Source organism: Tupaia chinensis, unplaced genomic scaffold (genome assembly GCF_000334495.1).
Source record: "Tupaia chinensis unplaced genomic scaffold, TupChi_1.0 Scaffold000315_1, whole genome shotgun sequence".
Taxonomy (NCBI): Eukaryota; Metazoa; Chordata; class Mammalia; order Scandentia; family Tupaiidae; genus Tupaia; species Tupaia belangeri.
The window spans coordinates 1,536,178-1,550,810 of NW_006159808.1; the positions used below are offsets into that span (position 1 = coordinate 1,536,178).

Consider the following 14,633-nt stretch of genomic DNA (forward strand, 5'->3'; position numbering starts at 1 on the left):
TGCTGAACTCCAAACAGAACTCATGCCGTGTCACGAAAACCTTCACGGTGTCTCTCTGTGTAATTACATGCAACATAACTGTTACGGAAAAATATGTCGGAGGCGCGCACAAACACATTTACATATGCCTTTCAAAGGGCAAGTTTTGGGGAAGTTGGGAACTCTTTATGATTTTAAAAAAGTCAAGCCTTATATGGAAACAGTAACAGTATATGACTCCTGGGAGGAGTCATTTTTACTTTTAAATTCAATATAATATGATTGCTAAATTCTGTGAATGTTCAGTACAGAGATTAATACATACAAATTGAATTTTTAATATTTTTTCAATAAAACATAATATTTAAATTGTTTTCCTTTTTCCCATGAGCCATCTTGTTTGTCAAACATGTTTTTTTTTTGAGAGGTTTTTGCTATAGGGCACGTGTGCTCACCAGAAAGACAGAGACAGACAGAGAGACAGAAAGCGAGAAGTCACCCGCTTCCCAAGGGAGGGATGGCCAAGCTGCAATCCCTTCTCCTACATTCTCCTCTCGAGATCTTGGGCACATACTCACACATGCCTGGCGTGAGTTTAAGTCACTGGGTCCAGGACTCGAACCGCGGTCAACTACATGGGAGTCCAGCAACATAGCCATCACACTAACTGCTGGTCCCAGATTGGACTGGACTCCCATCTACTCTGACTGGATTTTTTAATATAAATGGGACATTTAGTAACAGGGAGATGTCTTAGGAGAACATGATATGAAGACAGTGGATTGGAGGGTGCATGAACAAGCCAAGGAGCCCGAAGATCGCCAGCAAACCACCAGAAGCTAGGACAGGGTGAGGAAGGCTTTCTCTACGGTTTTAAAGGGACTTCTGGCCGGCCCCTTCACTTCCCTCTTCCATCCTCTGGAACTTGAGCTCTGAATCTGTAAATTCTGTCACTTTAAGTTACCTGGCTTATGGCACTGTGAGCCCCAGCAGATGGATCAAAGAGGTGGAGCTGAGAGGAGCATCGTGTACCAGATTTAAGTGAGTGCAGTCAAAACGCGGAAGGTAGGGAACCAGCAGTTAGCGTAATGGCTATGTCGTTGGACTCCCACGTAGTCGACCATGGTTCGTGTCCTGGACCCGGTGGCTTAAAACTCACGCCGGGCGCGTGTGCGTGCGTGCCCAAGATCCCAAGTGGAGAATGGAGGAGAAGGGATTGCGGCATGACCATCCCCCCTGGGGGGTGATTTCTCACTTTCTGTCTCTATGTCTCTCTCTGTCTGTCTGGCGAGCGCACGCGCCCTACAGTGAAAATCTCTCCAAAAAAAAAAAAAGAATAATAAAAAAAAAAGAATAAAAAAAAAAGAATTAAAAAAAATAAAGAATAAAAAAAAAAGCGGAAGGTAAAGAGGGAAGTGATTTGAGATGAAATCACGTAAAAGTCAAGAGTGTAAAAATTTTTTCCATTAGAAAGTAATTGTGGTGATTGAGTCAAGAGAGGGAGAAAAATGGGCTTCCCCCCTCTTTTGAAAGAGCCTCTGCCTTGAGTTTGGAGAAGGAACTGAAGGGGGAAAGCCCGGAAGCAGGAGTAAGCTGGCTTGTGTTTGGGTGTGGGGGAGAGATGATGGCTTCTTGAAATGAAGTGACTGGTTGAAGCAAAGTCAGGAAATGTGAAACATATTATAGAAAGGAAGACCTGCTTGGCCAAAGAAGTAGTTAGAACTGTCAAGCATTGTTCAAGGCCGTTTTGAAACTGGTGATCTGAAATTCATTTTGGACCAGTATTTCCTATTCTGGAACTTTCTCTAGCAACTTACTCAACAGTAAGCATTTTGACTGATCCAGACAAACAGCCTCTGGATATTGACAGAAAATGATCCACTCTGAGATGTAATGTCACTTAAATAATTTTCAGTACTTCATACTTTCTTTAAAGAAATAGGAACCTTTTATGTGGTATTGTTAGCTTTGCCTGGGCTTTTGGCTGACTCTCTTGCCACTATATTCCCTTTACCAAATAGACTCTCACAGACATTAGTTTCAGTATGATTCTTTCTTTCTTTCTTTCTTTCTTTTTTTTTTTTTTTGAGAGGTTTTTGCTATAGGCTGCGTGTCCTCGCCAGACAGAAACAGAGAGACAGAAAGTGAGAAATCACCCCCCAGGGCGGATGGCCATGCCGCAATCCCTTCTCCTCCATTCTCCTCTTGGGATCTTGGGCATGCACGCACATGCTCCCAGCATGAGTTTAAGCCACCAGGTCCAGGACTCGAACCACGGTTGACTATGTGGGAGTCCAGTGACATAGCCATTATGCTAACTGCTGGTCTCAGTATGATTATTTCAAAAGTTATAACTAAGATTGATTCCTTGCTCTTCCAATAAGCATATTACCTAAAAATGTATGATTTTTTTTCCCCCTTAAAACACTAGGAGTTTATTTTTTCCAAAGTGCATGTCTTACAGTTCTGTAAGTATTCTCTTCAGCATTGATGTCATACATCTTGTAAAGGATGAGTGGATGCAGATCTCTTGTACAGTCATTGCACAACTTGGTTTTCTTCTGTATGTGTATTCGTATTCCAAGGCTTTCTCACATTCTCTACAGTCATCATTTTTCTCTTCAGTTAACATTTGCTTGTATGTCTTTTAAAAATAAGGATTATTTATTTAATTCTATCATTATTATTTTAAAAATTTGCTATAAGGCATGCATACTCACCAGAGAGAGACAGAGAAGGGGAAAATGATAAAAAAAAAAAAAAAAACCCCACCAGAGCCAGGACTTGAACTGTAGTCAACCATGTGGGAGTCCAGTTGACCATGCCACCTGCTGGTTTTTGCTTGTGTGTCTTAAAGACTGAAGGTTCACTAAATCTATTCTATATATGTGACATTAGAAGGGATTTTTATCCATCATGAGTTCTCTAATGATGCCTGAGGGATAAGAGTTCACTAAAGTTTGCTCACAGACATTGCATGTCTAGGATTTTTCTCCAGTATGTATTCTCTTGTGCATGGTCAGATTACGCCTTTCACTGAAGATTTTCCCCACTCTGATGACACTCAAATAGTCTCTCTCCACTGTGAGTCCTCATGTGTATTGTAAGATATTCATTCTCCCCAAAGACTTTTGCACACTCACTACAGTTTAAAGATTTATTTTCCCTGGTGTGATTTTTCATATGTACTCTTATCAGATAATAGACCACTGGAGATTTCCCCACATTCCTTATATTCATGGTGTCTAGTTTTCATGTGAAATTTCTTGTGAAGAATAAGGTCAGAATTTACTCTAAAAGTTTTTCCACATTGACTGAACATGAAGGGTTTTTCTCCTGTGTGAATTCTCATGTGTTCCTTAAGACATGAGTGGTTCTGCAGGTTCCTCCACACTCCTTACACGTACAGGGTTTTTCTCCAGTATGTATTTCCTTGGGCACAGTAGGATTAGAGCTGGTTCTAAATGTTTTTCCACATTTTTCACACTCATAAGATTTCTCAGTATGTATTTTTAAATGTGTTTCAATTAGTAATTCTCCACAGTGGCTACATTCGGTGGATTTCTCTGCAGTGTGGGTTCTCGTAAGTCTTGGGAGGTATAGAAGGATACTGAAGGTTTTCCTCAGTGTTCATGGCATTTCTCGCCAGTGTGTATACCTTGTGCACACTAGGCCTCGCACTCCTGTGGAAGGCTTTCCCACACTGACGACATCTGTAGGGTTTTTCTCTTGAATGAATTCCTCATGCTGTCTAAGAAGGGGGCTGTCTCGGAGGCTCTCCTGCAGTCACAGCATGCATGAGGCTTCTCCCCAGGATGAGTCCTCTTGGGTCGTGTAAGGTAAGAGCTTGAGCTGAAGGCTTTCACACTTCGATGACACCTGAAAGGCTTTTCTCCAGGTGGCTTCTCATATGCACTTTCCTGGATGAGTGACCCTGTAAGACTTTCCCACACTGACTCCATTCAAAATATTTCCCTGTGCTGTGAGTTTCGTCATGCTTCGTAGGGTGCAAAGTTGAGCCATTCACAGGATTTCCTTCTGGCATGTTTTCTTTTCTGCACAGTTCCTTAAGAGCATGTGCTATTGGCATTTTCATCATTTTTACATTCAGGAGACATTTTTCCCCCAGGATGAATGCTCTCATGTGGTTTCTCCCTGGTGTGAATTTGCTTATCCCCATGATGCCAGGTCTCACGTTTAAGGCGTCAGCCGTTTCATTACATGCCGTGTCTGCCTCCACGAATTTGACCCTTCTTGTCATCAGGTCTTTTTTTTTTTTTTTTCCAAACTATGTTGTGTATGTTTGTTTAGTTGTAAGGGGAATTGTCCCATCTGAACAAGGATCTCGGTGATCTCTCTCTATGGTTTTAGTTCATGTTCTTGATGATCAGTATGGGCTTCCTGATTAACGCCCCAGCGAGGCCACGTTTCTAGAGCTCCCCAGCACCACATCTCTGCATGGCTCTCTGAGACGAGGCTAGCAATACCCAGTCCTCCTGGGTGAACTCCACGGCCATACCCTCAAAGGTTACTGAGTTCTGTGACAGCCAACACACGTTGTCTACCTTTGCGACCTTCTCATGAGCACAGCAGGGTTTGAAGGGATGGAGCTAGAAAGGGAGATACAAGAATCAAGTCCGGTGGGCAGATGTGTGGCTCCCACTTTGCAAATGTGCACGGGAATGTGCCTGGACAATCCGGAGAACCACCTCGCTGCTGCTGCTGCTGCTACTAAGGTTCATTCCAGGGAGGGCTCATCTTCTTTCTCTTCCATGAACTGTAACGTCCAAAGCATGGGAAAGTGCTTCACCCTTACTGCAGTGTTAGACCCAGTCACCAGCACATTGCCAGCGCGTCGTAAGTTCGAACAGTGGAGACATACCCAGGCCGTAGGTCAGGGAGGTTAGGGTTTGCGGCTGCCGGGCTACTACTTCCACACTTCTGCTTTCCGCCATCAGCTGAAATCATTTTTCTTTTTCCTTCATAACACACTTGTGGTGGCCCAAGTGCGAGGTTGCTGCTGTCTGTAGCGGAGGCCACGTGGGAGGCCATAGCTCTTCCCAGTCTTTCTGAGCTCTCAGGAGACAAAAGGCTGAATGGTCGTGTAATCTGACTTCACAGGGCAAGCGTTTTCTAAGTAGCTCTGTCATTTTGTCTCACTGTGAAGCAAATGCAGGATGCCAGACTTTACCCCTGAGTTATCAGTCTCCTGTACACTAGATTTTAGTCCCTTTAATGTCAAAACGTTATTATGTGCACTTTATAATCTTCATAAAGTACTAACATTACCTGTGATGCATTACAGTGTAAATATAGGAAAGTAAAATCCAATTTGGAGGCCCTACGTCTGCCCTGGCGCATCGCTTTCTTCTAGTTAAAGACCAGACATGATCCTGAATCCTTATTTCCCTGTTTCAAAATAGTAACCCAGAGTCCATGTCTTTTACTGGTAGAACTGGGATGAACGTGGCATAAACAAGAGCTGTAACACTTGCTTTACTAGCAGCGTATTTCAGATTTTAGGACTGGAATTGTTAGGCAGGTGGCAAATCCCTTCTGAGGGGGTCGTCACAGCTGGTTTGTAGGAGGCAGAACTCCAAATGCATCCCCGAGGTAGAAGGAGCGGTGATTTTCATGACCTGGGTGCAGAAGCCGTCACATCAGAAACGCTCTCATTCTCAGGCTCTCTATGTATTCAAAGACATCTCAGTAATGACCCTAGTGTGGAGTGACTTTAGGGTGGAGAAACTGGGTGAGAGGAGAGGGTACTAATCCTTTTAATCGGGCTCCTCGTGTATTACAAGAGTAAAATAACTGACCTTTGAAATTTAGTTTCAGGATGCAGATTTAAACTTATGTAATGATATATATATTTTTTTTTGAGAGATTTTTGCTATAGGGTGCCTGAGATCACCAGACAGACAGAGAGAGACAGAGAGACAGAAAGCGAGAAATCACCCCCCAGGGGGGATGGCCACGCTGCAATCCCTTCTCCTCCATTCTCCTCTCGGGATCTTGGGCACGCACGCACATGCGCCCAACGTGAGTTTAAGCCATGGGGTCCGGGACATGAACTGCGGTAGACTACATGGGAGTCCAGCGACATAGCCATTACGCTAACTGCTGGTCCCTGTAATGATATTCTGTAACAAGATGTGATTCTGGAGAACTATGAACAAAGTAAGTAGAAAGATGATTGTAGTGAAAGCTCTCCACCGTCAGAGAAGTGAGAGATTGGAGACCAAGGTTCTCTAGCAGAGACACTTTGGAGCCGCTTAGAACTGGTGCAGGCTGAAATTTCAGACTCTATCGGATCTGTTTGTTTCTTTCTTTGTTTTATACAATGTGAAGTAGGTTAGTGTGATAAAACAGGACTTGTAACATCTTAAATTGCATGCAATTAGGAGCCATGGTTATTGTATTGCTAGGTAATTATGTTTCTTTTCTAGCACTGTGCTCTTAAATCCTTTAATGGAAAGCACTCTTAAACTCCTGTCAAATTAGTCATAAATTACACGGTCAGATGTGTCCGGGCAAGGTACAGTACTTGAGAACAGATAAAAGTAGACTGCTTAGCAAAATTATGGATCAATGGGAAATCTTTTGCAAATATCTTTTTTCTTTTTCTTTTTCTTTTTTTGGAGAGTTTTTCGCTATAGGGTGCGTGTGCTCACCAGAAAGACAGAGAGAGACAGAGAGATAGAAAGCGAGAAATCACCCCCCCAGGGGGGATGGCCATGCTGCAATCCCTTCTCCTCCATTCTTCTCTCGGGATCTTGGGCATGCACGCACACGTGCCCAGTGTGAGTTTAAGCTGCCGGGTCCAGGACTTGAACCATGGTCGACTACATGGGAGTCCAGCGACATAGCCATTATGCTAACTGCTGGTCCCGCAAATATCTTTTTTCAAGTGGCTTATATAATTAGATGAGCTATAACTTTAGAAACTAACACTTATTTTACTATTTAATCTTTAATCCTTAAGTACATATTATTCATTAATTAAAACTTAGATCAACTAAAATCTATCTCAAGAATGTCTAGCCTATAATACTTCACTATTTCAGTATAAAATACATACAATATTTAGCTACTTGAAAAGCTTTAGTTAGCCAGTTGGCCACACAATGGGAAGAGAGTAGGGAGGGTGGGTGACAATAAGGAATAACTCAGACTACTAACCAGTGAGGTCACCTCCTATTGTATCCCTTTGCACAGTGATGCTATAGATAAAGCTACAGATCCTATTTAGCATTTATGGAACAATAACTGTGTACTCAGTACCTTACCCCAAACTGATGGCTCTTGATTCTACCATATTTGCATCTTGTATGACAGAATAGGAAGCACTCATATCAATATACAAAGCAATCTTACTGGAAATTTATTGCCATAACTCAGTGTCACATAGATTACAAAATAAATGCCCTTAAAGAGCTTACAATCTATTACAGCCTGCAGGTAGGTGTTACTAGTATACAGTATCACAGCCTGCAGGCAGATGTTACTAGTTTACAGTCTATTACAGCCTGCAGGCAGATGATACGAGCTTATAGTCTATTACAGTCTGCAGGCAGATGATACAGAGTTTATAGTCTACTACAGCCTGCAGGCAGATGTTACTAGCTTACAATCTGTTACCATTGGTAGGCAGATATTACAAGTCTGCAATCATTACAATTTGTAGGCAGATACTGTTACTAGCCTACAGTCTATTACAGTCTGCAGGCAGACATCTGTTACCATCTGTGGGCAGATATTATGAGTTTGCAATTGTTACAATTTGCAAGCAGATGTTGTTTCTAGTTTACAGTCTATTGTAGTCTGTAGGCGGATCTTACTAGCTTCTTGTCTATCTATTACTAGCTGTGTTTTGAATTTACTCTCTAAAGTGGAAATCAACTTTTACCTCAGGGATTTTCTGCTTCAATTTTTGTTAATTAGCTCATGTAAGCATGGATACTTTTCTGTTGATAGCATGAAGAATCTCAACTGAGGTAGCAGTTATACCCACAGAACATAAACAAAATGGTGCTTAAACTACAGGGACTTTTACTCTAATGAGATAAAGAAAAGTATTTAAACTAGCTTGGGAAGTACAAATCTGAGCTTGGATAGACACAGAAATACACAATTACAGTTTAAAGTTTGTGTGTGTGTGTAAGAGAGAGAGGAGGGGCACTCTCAAAAGGGTCTGCATGACATAGTCCACCCCCATCACAGTTGGCCTTGATCACAGACATGCATGCACACACCCAGAATGTCCATGGAGATCCTGGGGTTCAACTGTATTGTCATGGTGCCTCCATCTGGCCCCCACAATTACAGGTTTGAACTTCACAAATCTTTTCTCAGTATTCCTAAAACTCTCAGAAAATCAGTAAGCTGAATTGAATGGACATTATGGAACACTCAACAAAACATACTTTTTGGGTGCAAATGAGACATTCATCCAGATGGACTGCATTCTGGAATATGAAAAAAAGTTTAAAAAATATGAAAGAACCAAAATAATTAAATATACGTTCTCATATAATATTATAATTAAGCTAGAAATCAATAGCAGAAAGATAATGAACAAACTTGGAAATTACACAAATACCTCTAAGAAATCCATGTCTATCAGTTTTATATGCTATGTAACAAATCGTCACTAAGCTGGTGGCTTAAAACAACACACATTTACTATCTCAGTTTCTGTGAATCAGGAATTGGAGACAATTTAGCTGGGTCCTCTACTTAAGATATCGTAAGGCCTCAGTGAAGATGTTGATTGGGCTGTGTTTTCATCTGGAGGTGTGACTGGAGAAGGCTCTACTTCCTTGCCTCTAACATAGGGAAAATTTCCTTGTGGCTCTAAGATTTATGCCACCTTTGTTCTTTAAAGTCATCAGTGAAGAGGGACTCTAGAACTACCTGTTAGTGAGATGGAATCTCAGATAAGTTAACATACCTGGAGTGACAGCCAACTGCATTTCCCACATACGAATTGCATACCTAGCATTTACTAAAGGAGGTGATTATAAAAGGAATATAGTCTGGGAAGTAGAGATCATGAGGACTACCTCAGGAGTTTATATGTCATAAGTGGGTCAAAGAAGTGTGAGGGAATTTATAAAATATTTTGAATTGAATGAAAATGTAAATACAAAGTATCAAAGCCTGTGGGATTCAACTAAAACAGCACTTAGATGTAAATATGTAGAATTAAGTGTTTATTTTTGAAAAGAAGAAAGTCCTCAAAGAATCTAGAGTTTAGATTTCTTAAGCTAGAAAAACAAGAGCAGGGGCCAGTAGATGGTGTAGCGGTTATGTCGTTGGACTCCCACATGGCAGACTGTGGTTTGAGTCCCAGACTCAGCGGCCTGGAACTCACGCCAGGCGAGTGTGTGTGCATCCACAAGATCCCAGGAGAAAAATGGAGGAGAAGGTATTGCAGCATGGTCATTCCCCCCTACCCAGGGTGGAGGGGTTGATTTCTCACTCTCCCCTCTCACTCTATCTGTCTCTTTCTCTCAGGTGAGCATACACTCCCCAAGGCAAAAACCTCTAAAACAAAACAAAACAAAACAAAAGAGGAAGATAGATAAAGAAAAACAAGAGCTAAATTAATCCAAAACAAGAAAAAGAAAGGAAATTTAATTAGAGAGGAAATCAATGAATCAATGAAAGTCAAAGTAGAACAATGACTTCCAAAGTTCATGGAAAATGGAATTAAAATATAAATTTATTTTGGTACAAAACTTTTGAAATCCCAAGATAATTCTTTTTCATAATATGTATTTTTCATGAACTTTTTTTGGGGGGAAGGGAATACACACTCCACAAATGGTATTTATTTGTGTAATTTGAGGCTGATTTTAATTTTCAAAATAACTCAGTTTAACCTAAAATAATCATATGACTATCTCAATTGATACAGAAAAAGCATTTTTATTAAAAAATGTTTTTTAACCTGCAAGATGTCACATGCACTTGCCAGAGAGAGACAGAGAAAGATAGAAAGAGGGAGAGAGAGAAAGCACCCCTTCTGGGGTACGGTCATGGGGCAATTCCTTCTTCACTTCTCCATCCTGTTGAGATTTTGGCCATGCATGCCCAATGTGTGCATGTGTTTTGAGTGGCCAGCGCCAGGACTCAAACTGTACAGTCAGTTCCATGGGAGCCAGCTCTCTTTACTGTTAGTCTATGGGATGGCCACATAAAAAGCATTTGATAAAGTTAAACATCCATTTCTCATAACCCCCCAGCACATGAAATAGATGATTTCCTAAATCTGATAAAGATGACCTACAAATAATCTTAAACTGAGATATGTTTAATGATGGAAGACTTGTGTATTTTGTCCCTGTGATAACAATGCAAGGATGTCCACTCTTACCATTCCTGTTCAGTATCATTCTAGAAGTGCAATAAGCCACTATAAGAAATGGTTGAAAAGAAATGGTAGGTGAACAAATTCAAAGGAAGAAATAAGTGTCCCTATTTACACAAAAGTTTATCTGCATAGATAATCTCAATAAATATGCAAGAACAAACAAACAAACAACCCTACCTGTAACTAATAAGTAAGTTCAGCAATGATGTACGATGCAAGGTCAACACACAAAACCTATAGTGTTTTTATTTATTAGCAACAAACAATTGGAAATGGAAATGTGAGGTCACCAGCAGATGATGTGGTGGTTGAGGTGCTGGACTTCCACGTGGCTGACTGCAGCTGGAGTCCCAGACCTGGCAGCTTGAAACTTATACCAGGCATGTATGCGTGCATGCCTGATACCCAGAGAGGAGAATGGAGAAGGAATTGTGGCATGGCCATCCCCCTGGGGAGTGATTTGTCACTTTCTGTCTCTGTGTCTCTCTAGTGAGTGCACATGCCCAGTAACAAAACTCTAAAAAAAAAAAAAAAAAAAAGGGAAAAAGGAATTGAAATTTGGAAAGATATCATTGATACTGTCTCAAAACTTGAAATACTCTGGCATAAATCTAACAAAATATGTAAGGTCTACGTGCTGAAAATCACAAAATGCTAATTTAAAAAAAGACTTAGTTGGAAAAGAGGCATATGATGCTCATGATCTGAAGGATACAGCGTAATAAAGATGCTGATGATGTCCACAATGACCTACAAATTTAATGCAATTTTAGTGTGATGAAAACAGTAAGACTTTTTTGTAGACACATAAAAGTTCATTCTAAAGTAAATATGAAAAAGCAAAAGAGTAGAATAGCAAAAATGATTTTGCAAAAGAAAAATAAAGTTGGAGGAATCACACTGTCACATATTAAGAATTTCTCTGTGCTGCGGTAATCAGGACAGTGTGAATTTGGCACAGACATACATCAATAAAACAGAGTCTAGAGACCAGAAATAGACCTAAATAGATATGGCTTATTGATTTTTGAGAAAAGTGTAAAGGCAATAAAATGGGTAAATAATAGTCTTTTCCATAAATGTTTTGAAACAACTGGACATCTGTTCACCAAACAATTGACATTGAGTGCTCAACCTCACACTTTATACAAATATAAAACAATAGAATTTTTAGGAGAAAAATCTTTGTAACTTGGGCGTATGCAAATAGTTCCTAGATTTAACAATGGAAGTTCACTCACGTGGGCAAAGTCATTGATAAGTTGACATTTTTTTTTTTTTTTTTGACTTTAGGGCACGTGGCCATGCCGAAGAGACAGAGAGAGTTTGAGAGACAGAAAGCAAGAAATCACCCCTCCCTGGGGGACATGCCCACGCCACAATCCCTTCTCTTCCATTCCCCTCTCGGGATTTTGGGCACACATGCATATGCACCCAGAGAGAGTTTTAAGTTCACTGGGTCTGGGACTCAAAACAAAGTCAGCCATGTGGGAGTCCAGCACCATAACCACCACGCCACCTGCTGGCCTCAAAATTAATTCTTAAGCATGGAATAAATGGGTCAGGATGTATACATTGACCACTTGCACTCCTAAATGATTTTTACCAGTTTATACCCAACTGTTAGTTTAATCCATACGAAATAATAATTGACAATTTAAACAGCAAAATGTCATTTCCCTGTGTGCCTAATAATCTTTGTCAGATTTAATGAGTAAAAAGTGATATATCAGCATGTTGATTTTCCAGACAAGAAGGATATATGTAGAAATGAAAGATAGATTCTTAGCTCAGAAGGAAACAAATCTGTAGGCATTTATAACAAAGCAGAAGGTCATGCTCTTCAAGATAAAATAAGAATCTGTGACATGACATTCAAATCTTTAGTAGGGTTACCCATATTAAAGTGAAAACAAAGAGAGAGCAGTTCTCCCAGCGCAGAATAGTGCTGAGCACTTTGAGGAAAACTCAGTGGCTTCCTTTTGTTGTAACAAATATGTGACCATTATCTTAAGGCTCATTTGAGAGATGCAGGTGTTTATTAAGGAAGTCTATGCAATCACTCTCAGGTCAAAATGTCTAAGTTATAGGAGACCACAAGCGCTTTACTGCACCTGGAGGGATGGGCTATATAGCTGAATCAGAGCTAAGCTGTTCTCAAGCTCAGGGCATCTTTTGATTGTTGGCAGAGGTCAGAGTGAGTGGAATATGCTTTCCATTTAAGTTGGGATGATACAGTTCATCTTACATGAACCGGGAATAGAAAACGCTCACAATTAAATAATTGAAATGTTCACATAGCAGCCTAAATGAGAACCAATCAGAGATTACTTAACCTTTATGGCTATATCAGTAAAGCATTAATTGTACTGGGAAAACATTTTTTTGTTAGCATATATAAGGCATTGTCAAAAAGTTCATGGAGAATTTGTGTATTATGAAAACATTACGCATGGACTTCAAAAACATTTTTACAAGAAAAACTGGTACTTCTGTTCCATTTTCCCCATGAACTTCTTAAAATTTCCTTGTACTGTTAACCATGTTTTCATCTCCATGAGGCACTTAAGTCTAACCAGACCAAAGGCACCATAGGTGTCAGCCTCGGAAGGGTTAACTTGCAAACTGTAACCTATAAAATGACTATAAATACCCAACGTTTGTTGATCCAGTTAAGTTTGCTAAGACACCTGTGCAGAAAGAGTCCATGAACTGGTAAAGTATTGAGAGTTTTAATTACTTATATTCTTGTAGTCTTCGATTTTAAAAATGATCTTAAACAAGATTTTCTCCATTTCTGTATTCCTTTTTTTTAAAAAAACTCTATGCTCAAATAAGAGTATTCTTTTAAAATACAGTAAAAAAGAGATTTTCAGTCCCCCACAGTGTTATGCTCTATACATTTTATATAATCTAGTGATTGAATAATGTTTTCTAATAAAGAACTACTAAAGAATAAAGACTAATGTGAATATTAATTCAAACTGGTGAATGGACTGGAACAGCCTTAAATGAAGTAGCCCCAAGATGAACTCAGAAATGCTAGCAGGAAGAAACTGGAAACGTAAGCTTTTTTCCCCTCTCAGAATTAAGATACCAATTCCACACACAGTAAAATGATCAAATTTCATATTCCATCATAAACATTTCAAAAGAAGATTGTAAACATTTTACACGTGGACACCTCTCCTCAATTACATGAAAACCACACACTTAAAATAAATTTTAAAAAGAAAAATAAACCAAAGTAGAACAAAAGCGGAAGTCGCTCAAACCCAAGAAACGGCACTCATCTCTGGAGAGCAAGATTCTAGGCAACATCACTTGTTCCTCGACCGTGGGTTGATTTTGTTCACGTTTGTAGTCAGTTCTATCTTTGGCAGAAATAAAGTGTGTGTGTGTGTGTGTGTGTGTGTAAGATCAAAGGAAAAGCGACCACTGACAGTTTCAGAGGCGTTAGAAAGCGCGACTGTGTGTGTGTTTATCCTGGTTATTGATAACCAACCATTGCACCTGGAATTTAACCCTCTGGCCCTTGCAGGTCAAAGTCGTTTCTGTACACTTATGAAATTCTTCCCTCTGTGCTTACTATTTAAAAATAGTAAACACATGAGACCAGCAGATGGTTCGTGGTTACATCACTGGATTCCCACCTAGTCCCCGCCCTGGTTCCAGTCAGGACCCAGTGACTTAAAACTCACACCCGGCCCTTGTGCGGGGACCCAGGATCCTGGGAGGAAACTGGAGAAGGGATGCAGTGTGGTGGCCATCTCCCCCCCCCCGGGGGGGGGGGGTGCTGCCCATCCCCCCCCCCCCGGGGGGGGGGTGATTACTTGCTTTCTGTGTCTCCGTCTCTGTCTCTCTGGTGAGCACGTGCCCTACAGCAAAAATCTCTCTCTAAAAAAATAGTAAACACAGAGAGATTTGTTTTCTTAGTTTCTGATAATGGCTGCTGAATATAGTTAAGAATTCATGTTTAGCCTCATTTTATTTTGAAATACGTTTATTAGAAAGTGCAATCATTTCACAGATGAGAGCCCTGAGCCTTGAAATTAAAAGGACATCACTCCCGTGCAGCTGCCAATCACAGAGCCCAGACCAGAATCAATCCGTGGCTTGGCTTTTACCGTCCCCTGCTTGGCAGCCTAAGCCGTTTCCCTACCAGGTCTGTGCGCGCCGTGGCCTTTCCACATCCACTACCAGGTAGGCGCGCCGTGGCCTCCCGCAGGACGCGCGGAGGAAGAGAGCAGTCGCGCCGCGTCTCCCACTCGCCCTC

At 40.8% G+C, this 14,633-nt stretch overlaps 1 protein-coding gene across 1 annotated transcript in view; it reads right to left on the reverse strand.

The window, feature by feature from the left end:
• TACR3 (tachykinin receptor 3) overlaps positions 1-14,633 on the reverse strand; it is a 61,947-nt gene that overhangs the window by 44,758 nt on the left and 2,556 nt on the right. The gene's annotated exons all lie outside the window — the stretch shown is intronic.